The sequence below is a fragment of the Rutidosis leptorrhynchoides genome, chromosome 8 (genome assembly GCF_046630445.1).
Source record: "Rutidosis leptorrhynchoides isolate AG116_Rl617_1_P2 chromosome 8, CSIRO_AGI_Rlap_v1, whole genome shotgun sequence".
In the NCBI taxonomy this organism is placed as follows: Eukaryota; Viridiplantae; Streptophyta; class Magnoliopsida; order Asterales; family Asteraceae; genus Rutidosis; species Rutidosis leptorrhynchoides.
In genome coordinates, this window is record NC_092340.1 from 283,576,666 (window position 1) to 283,586,855 (window position 10,190).

At 35.8% G+C, this 10,190-nt stretch overlaps 1 pseudogene; it reads left to right on the top strand.

Moving 5' to 3' along the window:
* The first annotated feature begins 7,708 nt into the window (after positions 1-7,708).
* LOC139864265 (potassium/proton antiporter CemA-like) lies at positions 7,709-9,206 on the top strand (annotated as a pseudogene).
* Positions 9,207-10,190: the final 984 nt, after the last annotated feature.

Consider the following 10,190-nt stretch of genomic DNA (forward strand, 5'->3'; position numbering starts at 1 on the left):
GGTTACATAACTTAAAGTTCCCCTTGGTTCTAGCATCGCGAATCCGTTTAATAAGTTTCTTCATTGAACTATTAATAACGGGATCATTTAATTTCGTATCAACAACGGGGTTCTTTGTTATCATGTCATCATTAGGTGTTACTTCATTTTCCCCACACTTAGGCGTTTCATTATTGCTAAGTATTACCGTTGGAGTTGGTAAAACCACATGGTTCTTACCAATTGTTTTTACTGGTTCAACAGTTTTGGCTGGTGGAGATTTAGACTTTCGAATCATAAAGGTGATCGATTTGTCACCACTTTTAAGTGTCATTCTTCCATTTCCTACATCAAATAACGCCTTGGTGGACGCTAAGAATGGCCGACCTAAAATTAGAGGAATGTTTGGGTCCTCTTCTATGTCAATGACAATAAATTCGACTAGAAAGGTTAAATTGCCTACTTGAACGGGTAGGTTGTCAGCAATTCCAACTGGGTGCTTAATGGTTTGATCAAAGAGTCGAACACTCATATCCGTTGGATTTAACTTACCTACACCTAATCTCTTATATAAGGAAAGAGGCATAACACTTACACTTGCACCTAAATCTGCTAGTGCATCATACATGACACAATCACTAAGTAGACAAGGAACAATAAATTCACCCGGATCACCTACCCTAGGTGGAGGTTTTGGTGGAACTGTCTTCACCGGGTTTATATTTACGGCTTTTGTTTCTTGCACTTTCTTATTCTTTTTCTTCTTCTTCTTTCCAGAGGTATCACAATCTTTATTACCTATCACTTGCTCATACTCAACTCCTTTTCTTGGAAACGGGATGGGTGGTTTGTATGGTGCCACCACTGGCTTTACATACTCGGGTGGTGGTGGTGTAACTTCTTCATTGTTACTCTCATCTAAAACCTTCCCATCTTCTGGTGCTGGTTTTTCAGAATTCGTTGAAACCATATTAACATTCTCATTCCGAGGATTTACTTCAGTATTACTCGGTAGCTTTCCTTGTTCCCTCTCACTCATCATGCTAGCAAGAGTACCTACGTGTTTTTCAAGATTCAAAATGGAAGCTTGTTGAGTTCTTAATGACTGATCAAACCTCTCGTTCGTTTGGGTTTGAGATGTAATGAATTGTGTTTGAGATTCAATCAGCTTTGCCATCATTTCTTCAAGATTTGGCTTTTTCTCTTCGGTTTGTTGTGGTGGTTTGTTTTGAAAATTCGGTCTTTGCTGATTGTAAGTATTATTGGATAATTGTGGATTGCTAGGACCTTGTTGGTTGTTGTATGGAATATTTCGGTTATAATTCTGGTTTTGATTGTAAATAGGTCTTGGCAGTTGATAATTATTCTGATAATTATTTCCAGGCCTTTGGTTTATGTATGAAATATTCTCTCTTTGTTCCATTGTTAATTCAATACTGAGACAATCTTTTGTCAAATGTGGTCCTCCACACTGCTCACAACTAATTCGTATAGCATGAATATCTTTAGTCATCTTTTCCATTCGTCTCTCGAAAGCATCTATCTTTGCCGAAATGGAATCTAAGTCATGGCTAGAATCGGCTCTAGCTGCTTTAGATGATCTAATGATATCTTTTTCTTGGTGCCACTCATGTGAGTGGGAAGCAGTGTTATCAATAATTTTGTAAGCATCAGTTTCGGTTTTCTTCATAATAGAACCACCAGCTGCTATATCTATGTCTTTTCTTGTAGTGATGTCGCATCCTTGGTAGAATATTTGTACTATTTGACAAGTGTCTAAACCATGTTGCGGACATCCTCTTAATAACTTTCCATATCTTGTCCACGCCTCATATAGAGTTTCATTTGGTTTCTGTGTGAACGTAACAATTTCTGCTTGAAGTCTTACGGCTTTAGATGCAGGAAAAAATTGTTTAAGAAATTTATCAATTAAAACGTCCCATGTGTCAATCGCCCCTTCAGGTAACGATTCCAACCAATCTTTGGCTTCTCCCTTTAAAGTCCAGGGAAATAACATGAGATATATCTGTTCATCCTCCACTTCTCGTATTTTAAATAGTGTGCAGATTCTATTAAAGGTACGTAGATGTTCATTTGGATCTTCCTTCGGCGCACCACTAAATTGGCATTGATTAGTCACCATGTGTAGAATTTGTCCTTTGATTTCATAATCTGGCGCATTAATGTCTGGATGAGTAATTGCGTGACCTTGGCCAGTGCGTTTAGCTCTCATTCGGTCTTCCATACTTAAAGGTTCCAGATTCTCCATAATTGAATTTGTTGAATCGGTATCACTGAATGATTCTGATTTAATAGTTCGTTCCTCAACAATCTCTGTTTGAATGATTGGTGGTTCCGGAGGAAAGTTTAATGGTTCAGGATCTATGAACCGTTCCTGAATATTTTCTGGATTATCAATTGTGAGGTTAGGTTCAAAAAATGGATTATCGGAAATTTGAACTGAAGTACTTGGTCGACTGGATGACGATTCTAAAGAAAAATCAACGGCGGTTATATTTGTTAAACGATGTCTTGATCGAGTTACAGGTGGTGAACGTACAAAAGGTGATGAACGTCTTGCTCGGTGCATTCACTGAATATCCTATTAGTTTTTAAAAGGAAAGAAAAATTATAATAAGTTATCCAATCAATAGACTTTTCTGATTTTGCCCACGTTTCGAATAGCCAAAAGATGCAGCAGAGGGGCAGGATTCGTTTGGTCTCAATATAATTGAGGACTGTTTGGCTCCAATAACCCGGTCCACGTACAAATCCAACTATTACTACGAACCAGAAAATTTTGATGTCTATCAATTTAACCACTCAAAATAAATTTTCGTAATTTTAAGAAATTTAGATAAGAAGTAGAAAAAATTCTAAGTCCTAAAACTAGAATAGCGAGAAATAAGAGAGAAAAAGAGTGCGCGTCGAAAAATGTCGAAAAAAAAATGGTTGAAAAATAAAAGGTGACGGAAAAATAAAAGAAACTTATCAAAACTTAAAAATACTTAACTAATTTAACCTTATTACTACAACTAACTTAAAATTATAATCGCAAATTGAAATTACTAATTGGAATGATAATTGATACATAGTAAAAGGTCTAAAAATATTAAAGCTTACAGGAAAAACTAAATCCCAAATGGAAATAACTTAAAAAGAAACTAAAACTTAAAAAGGCGTCGCAAAATTCTAAAGCACCTAAATCTTAGTCTAAAGAAAAAGCACTTAAGGAATTCTACGGCAAAGCCTAAAAATATAGGAGTAAAAATAACTATAGCAAAAACTAATTTTAAAATTAATTATGAGCTAAAAAAAATACAAATATTACGCTACAACGATTAAAAAGGTACAAAATATAAAAATATACAAAAAGTTGTAAAAAGTACAATTTTTATAAAAATATTATTTTTATATTATTTATTTAATAAAACTATTAATTTTATAATTTTATTAAACTTATTTATACTAAATACATTAAATTAAAGTAAAAAGTAAAAATAAAACTAAAATTAATAAAAATAATAATAATATTTAGGTTTTAATAATAATAATAATTAAAAATAACCCGTGATTAGGGTTTTGTCCGTGTGTCAGAGGGTCTCCGCGAGTCGCGGCAAATAAAGAAGAAAACCCCGCAAGTCGCGGGGTTCAGGAATTCTGTTGACAGGTTTTGTTTTTACGCGTTTTTCTTTATTTTTTTTTTTTTTTTATTTTGTTTTCTGTTTTTTTTTTAATTAAATAAAAGATATTAAAATTAAAATTTATATTTTTATAAACTAAAATAAAAATAAAGAAACTTATAAAACTTAAATATTTAACAAAATCCTAAAAATACTAATATTTTTGTTTTTTCTTTTTATATTTTTCAATAATTAAAACGTATTTTTACAAAAACGAAAAAGTAACTAAAAATCTTTTTTTTTTTATATTAGCGTTGCGCTTCCGGTTTTTAAGAGTAGTTCCCCGGCAGCGGCGCCAAAAATACTTGAATGTTAAAGCAGAGGGGTATAAAATACTATTAAATTTTAGCAGAAAATACTATTAAATACGATACAATTTTACACAAGATATTTATTTATTTATAGAATGGATATACTTAAACCTTGCTACAACACTTATAGGCAGTGTACCTAATCGTACAGTAGTGTAGTTTTTAGTAAGTCCGGTTCGTTCCACAGGGAAATCTTTAAACAAAGCTCAACGCTATATTAATTTACTTTTATAAAAATACAAATATATATATAAGTAATATTATTATTATAAAGGGGGGTTTTTACCGTTTAATGACCGGTTTGTCGATTTTAAAACTTTAGTCGCAGTTAAAACCTAATGTAAAATATAAATACAAGACTAAAATTAAAGCGTAAAGTAAATAACGATAATGAAATTGCGAATAATAAAAATGCGATAAAATAAACTTGCGGTAATTAAAAAGTACGATAATTAAAAGTGCGATAAAATAAAATAACAATAAATAAAAGTGCGATAATTAGAAGTGCAATTAAATATAAAATAAAGGAAATTAAATATGAAATAAAAGAATTATGCTTATTTAAACTTCCGTAATCATGATGTTTGACGTGTTGATTTTAGTTTTATGCCCTTGGGTTAATTGTCCTTTGTCCTGGATTATTCAATATGTCCGTCTGGTTTTTGTCCATAACAGTCCATCAGTCATAAATATAAATTGCAAGTGTCCTTGTCAAATTATTATTATACCCGAAGATAAATATTCCAACTAATTGGGGATTCGAATTGTAACAAGGTTTTAATACTTTGTTTAATGAATACACCAGGTTATCGACTGCGTGTAAACCAAGGTTTTACTACTTTGTTAACAATTACACCAATTACCCTTGAATGTAATTTCACCCCTGTTTTAATTATTCTAGTGGCTATTAATTCATTCCCGTGTCCGGTTAAATGAACGATTATTCGTACAAATAAATACCCCGCCCATCGTGTCCGATCGAGTGTATATGGTAATTTATAGGGACGCCCAATTGTAAATCTTTATATTAACATTAACAAACTTTCATTTAGTTAAACAAATATAAAGCTCATTAATAGCCCATAGTCTAGTTTCCACAAGTGTCGTTCTTTTGTCCAAACCCCAATTATGGTACAAAGCCCAATTACCCAATTTTAGTAATTAGCCCAACATCATGATTACTTCGTTCTAAACAAGCATAATAATAACTTAGCTACGATACATTAATGTAAAAAGGTTGAACATAACTTACAATGATTAAAAATAGCGTAGCGTTACACGGACAGAATTTCGACTTACACCCTTACAACATTCGCTAACATACCCTTATTATTAGAATTATAATTAAAATTAAAATATAAATTATAAATATAAATATATTTACGTTGAAGAGGAAGAGAAAAAAATGATGTTTTTGATCAGAATTCGGGTTGATTTATAGCCAGACTTGATTTTTGGGGCTCCGCGACTCGCGGCCAAATACCCTTAAAACTCCGCGAGTCGCGGAGAGGTATTTACAGTTTACACCCTTAGAGTTTCCTGCTGCCGACGGTTTTAAATATATATATATAATATATATATAATTAATATAATTAATTATATATTATATTATATTTATATATATAGTTAACTTGTAATTTTTAGTCCGTTGCGTCGAGCGTTAAGAATTGACTCTGGTCCCGGTTCCGGATTTTCGAACGTCCTCGCGTACAATTTAATATTTTGTACTTTGCGTTTTGAATCTTGTACTCTTGTGATTTTGAGACGTTTCTTATCAATAATTGGAACCTTTTTGATTGTCTTTTGTTCTTTTGAGCTTTTTGGTCGTTTGCGTCTTCAAATCGTCGAATCTGTCTTTTGTCTTCACCTTTTATTATTTAAACGAATATCACTTGTAAATAGAACAATTGCAACTAAAAGCTTGTCTTTCTTGAGGAATAATGCTATGAAATATATGTTCGTTTTTAGCATTATCAGAGCTGTACTCGGACAATGGAAAGATAAACACTTTCATCTAATCTATTACGCCATCAAAACCTTAACCGGAGCTCAAGAGAATTACACCACCAAGGAAAAGGAGCTGCTAGCAGTAGTATTCGCCTTCGACAAATTCTGTTCTTATCTCATCCTGTCTAAAACTACGGTTTATACAGATCATTCAGCCCTTAAATATCCATTCACTAAGCAAGATGCTAAACCAACACTCCTACGATGGATCTTACTCCTTCAGGAATTCGACATTGAAATCAAAGATAAGAAAGGAGCAGAGAACATTGCAGCAGACCATCATAGTCATTTGGAGATCCCTGCGATGGAACAACTTGCTGAACAAGATATCACAGATAAATTTCCAGAAGAACAGCTTATGAGCTTAGGACAAGCTCACATAGGATCACAATTCACTGATACTCCTTGGTACGCTGACATAGCCAACTACCTAGTTGTTGGAGTAGTACAAAAGGGAATGAGCACATCCCGAAGAAGGAAGTTCTTCAGGGATGCCAAGTACTACTATTGGGAAGACCCGTACCTGTTTAGAATTTTCCTTGATCAGATAATCAGGAGGTGCGTAGATGAAAAACAAGCAGCAGGGATTCTTCAGCAATGTCACCACGAACCAACTGGAGGTCATCATGGAGCAAACTTAACTGCAAGAAAAGTCTACGAATCGGGATTTTACTGGCCGTCCATATTCCGAGATGCGCAAGAGCTTGTAAATCATTGCGACTCATGCCAAGGCAAGGTATTATCTCTATGAAGAATGAGATGCCTCGGACTAATATCCAAGCTTGCGAGATCTTCGATATATGGGGATTATACTTTATGGGGCCATTCTCGAAGTCTAATGGGAAACAATATGTCCTCGTAGCAGTAGATTACGTCTCAAGATGGCTCGAAGCCCAAGCATTTCCAACCAATTATGCCAAGGTCATCACCAACTTTCTGAAGAGACTCTCCTGCTGATTTGGAGCTCCTCGCACTATAATAAGTGATAGAGGCACACACTTCTGCAATACCCAATTTATGAAGGTGATGCAACAATACGGAGTTACCCACAAAATGTCCACTGCCTATTATCCGCAGACTAATGGACAAGCAGAGGTCACCAACAGAGCACTCAAAAGAATCCTAGAACGCACCGTCGGACATCATGGAAATAAATGGGCCGAGAAACTAGACGATGCTCTGTGGGCATTCCAGACTACTTACAAGAATCTTCTAGGAACTACACCCTACCGCATGATCTATGGAAAAGCCTGTCATCTTCTGCTGGAACTAGAGTATAAAGCTCTCTAGGCACTGAAGACCTGCAACCTCGATCCCTCAGTAACCGCTAGGCATCGGAAGATACAGATGAATGAACTCGCTGAATTAAGAGACCAAGCGTACGAGACATCATATATCTACAAGGAATGAACAAAACTGACACACGATGCAAAACTAATACCTACAAAGTTCGCTCCTGGAAACAAAGTTCTGCTCTTTAATTCTCGATTCAAGAAGTTCGCTGGAAAATTCAGATCAGGATGGAGTGGGCCATACAAAGTATACATGCTTTTCCACGCGAAGCCGTGGAACTAGAAGGACCTACTGGCAACTTCAAAGTCAACGGCCACCGGCTAAAATCTTATCTAGAAGACCACGATAAGGAGGAGCACCTCTTCTCCTTTGATCCATTCTGAAGATCTAACAAAGAAAAGTCGAGCTATAACGACTTGTTAACCAAAGAGATGCATGAGATAAATATTAGATTACATAGAGTTGGCGAATGAGATGGGTTCATTAACAATTCACAGACAAAAAAATGGAAAAAAAAAGCATTCACTCCTCTTTTATATCTTGCATCTATAGTATTTTTGCCCTGGTGGATTTCTCTCTCATTTCAAAAAAGTCTGGAATCATGGGTTACTTATTGGTGGAATACTAGGCAATCCAAATTTTTTTTTAATGATATTGAAGAAAAGAGTATTCTAGAAATATTCAGAGAATTGAGGAACTCCTCTTCTTAGAGGAAATGATTAAGGAATACTTGGAGACACATCTACAAAACCTTCGTATAGGAATTCACAAAGAAACAATCCAATTAATCAAGATACACAACGAGAGTCGTATTCATACGATTTTGCACTTCTCTAAAAATATAATCTGTTTCATTATTCTAAGCGGTTATTCTATTTTGGGTAATAAAGAACTTGTTATTCTTAACTCTTGGGCTCAGGAATTCCTATATAACTTAAGTGACAGAATAAAAGCTTTTTCTCTTCTTTTATTAACTAATTTATGTATCGAATTTCATTCGCCCCATGGTTGGGAACTGCTGATTGGCTTTGTCTACAAGGATTTGGAGGCACCCCTTACTTATCCTTTTATTTTCTTTATTTTTATTTAAATTATTTTCAGTTTACAAAAATATTATCTCTGTGCACTAACAACTAAGCACCATACTTGCGATTAGTACTTACGAGTTTGTTGAATGTGTTCAAGAAAAATACCAAGTTCAGGAGCTTCAGTTTACATCCCAGTTCGTAGGAGGAGGACTCCTAGAGTTTGCTCATCGAAAATCAGCGTTGATCAGAACAGGCCGTCAACAGGGCAGTTAGGCCCAAGGCGATTGATATTGAAGAGTGTTGAGGAGGATATTAGTACAGCATAGCCAGACCCCTCCTGTGCGACGCTCTAGACGTTTAGCCTCGAGACCTACTGAGTATACACAACCACTAGAGACACATGAGCCACAGACGGTGATACACTATGGAGACACCTCGAATGACCCAAATGTTGCATGTGCATTACTCAGAGACCAACAGAGACTTTATCGAGCTCTTAGAGAATACCTTCAGCGTGACGGGATGCCCCGTAGTACTCTAGGTCCATTATCATTCAGGCTAGCGCGCCGTGTTCAGCCGACATGACAAGCTACCCCAGGCGTTCCACACTGGTCTCAGTTTACTAAGTCACTTCAGCTGCCATCCCAGCACATGCTACTCCCACTCCCATCATGCCGCCTGTCTTATCTGTTTCAACTGCTCCAGTCACCGAGGCAGTCCCAGTCCCTGAGCTACCTGAAGCTTTTCACCTAGTCACAGTTCCCATATCAGTTACGCCACCCACGACCCAGGTCTTTGAGATTACCGGGAACATCCCTGATGAGGATCCTTTCCCGAGCCTATCACACCTAGAGTTTCTATCGGACCTTTGTCTGGATTCACTACTAGGCCCTGAGTGGATGTAGGACAGCCACTTGAGTATTTGCCGAGACTAGAGGATGATGATGATCCCTTCAAACTTCATGGATACTTCGCAGACACTACTCAGCACATTAGCCAGGATAATATTCTGTAGACTACTTTACTTTATTTACTTTTAGTTTTATCTTCTTGAAGCATTGTATTAAAAAGTTATATATAGTGGAAATGCTGCCTTTCTCTTTTTGTTCTTCATGCAGAAACTTTATCAAAAGAGAATGGTCCTTTCCAGCAATTAGGAGACTGGCCGTAGGAAGGCCCAGTAGTAGGAAAGTAATCTGACCATAGGGAACTCAAACCTATTTCAATTATTATGCACAAAAATCTCTAAGTGTGGGGTCACCCCCGCAACCAACTTAGAAATTTTAGAAGACACTGTTCTTAATTTATATATATACAATATTCTTTTTCAGAGAACATTAGGGACAATGTTCTTCTAAGTATGGGGTATTGGGTAAAGGTTTAAAGGATAAGTAACCGTAAAACGCCAAGTTTTGAAAAATTCTTTTGTCTAAAAAGTAATTAGCAATGGATATTGGGGAATTTCGAAAAATTCTTACCTTGTTTTGCCCAAAAGATTCTATAAAATTGCTAGAAATTAATTTTTGGAACATTCACTAGAACGGAACGATTAAGCTGAAACTCATGTTTTGTGTCAAAAGATTTCTTTTAAGAAAATATGTAAAAAGGCTACGCATGACCAAGCACGACCCCTACTCCTAAAAAGTGAGGACTCTTGGACCCAAAGTATCTTTATGAACCATCGAATCTACAGTACTTTGTCATTTCAACTGATGAGCGTGCCGGTGTACAGTTTAAGTTTGAACTAGGTTTTGACATACGTTTCAAGGCCAATGGTTAGTAAGCGCCATACGTGGTGCAGGTGCGTTACTCCTTCCGAAATCATTCTGAATAGAGAAGACAAAAAGCCATCCGTTTTCGTTTCCACTCCACGCAATTTAAACTGACCA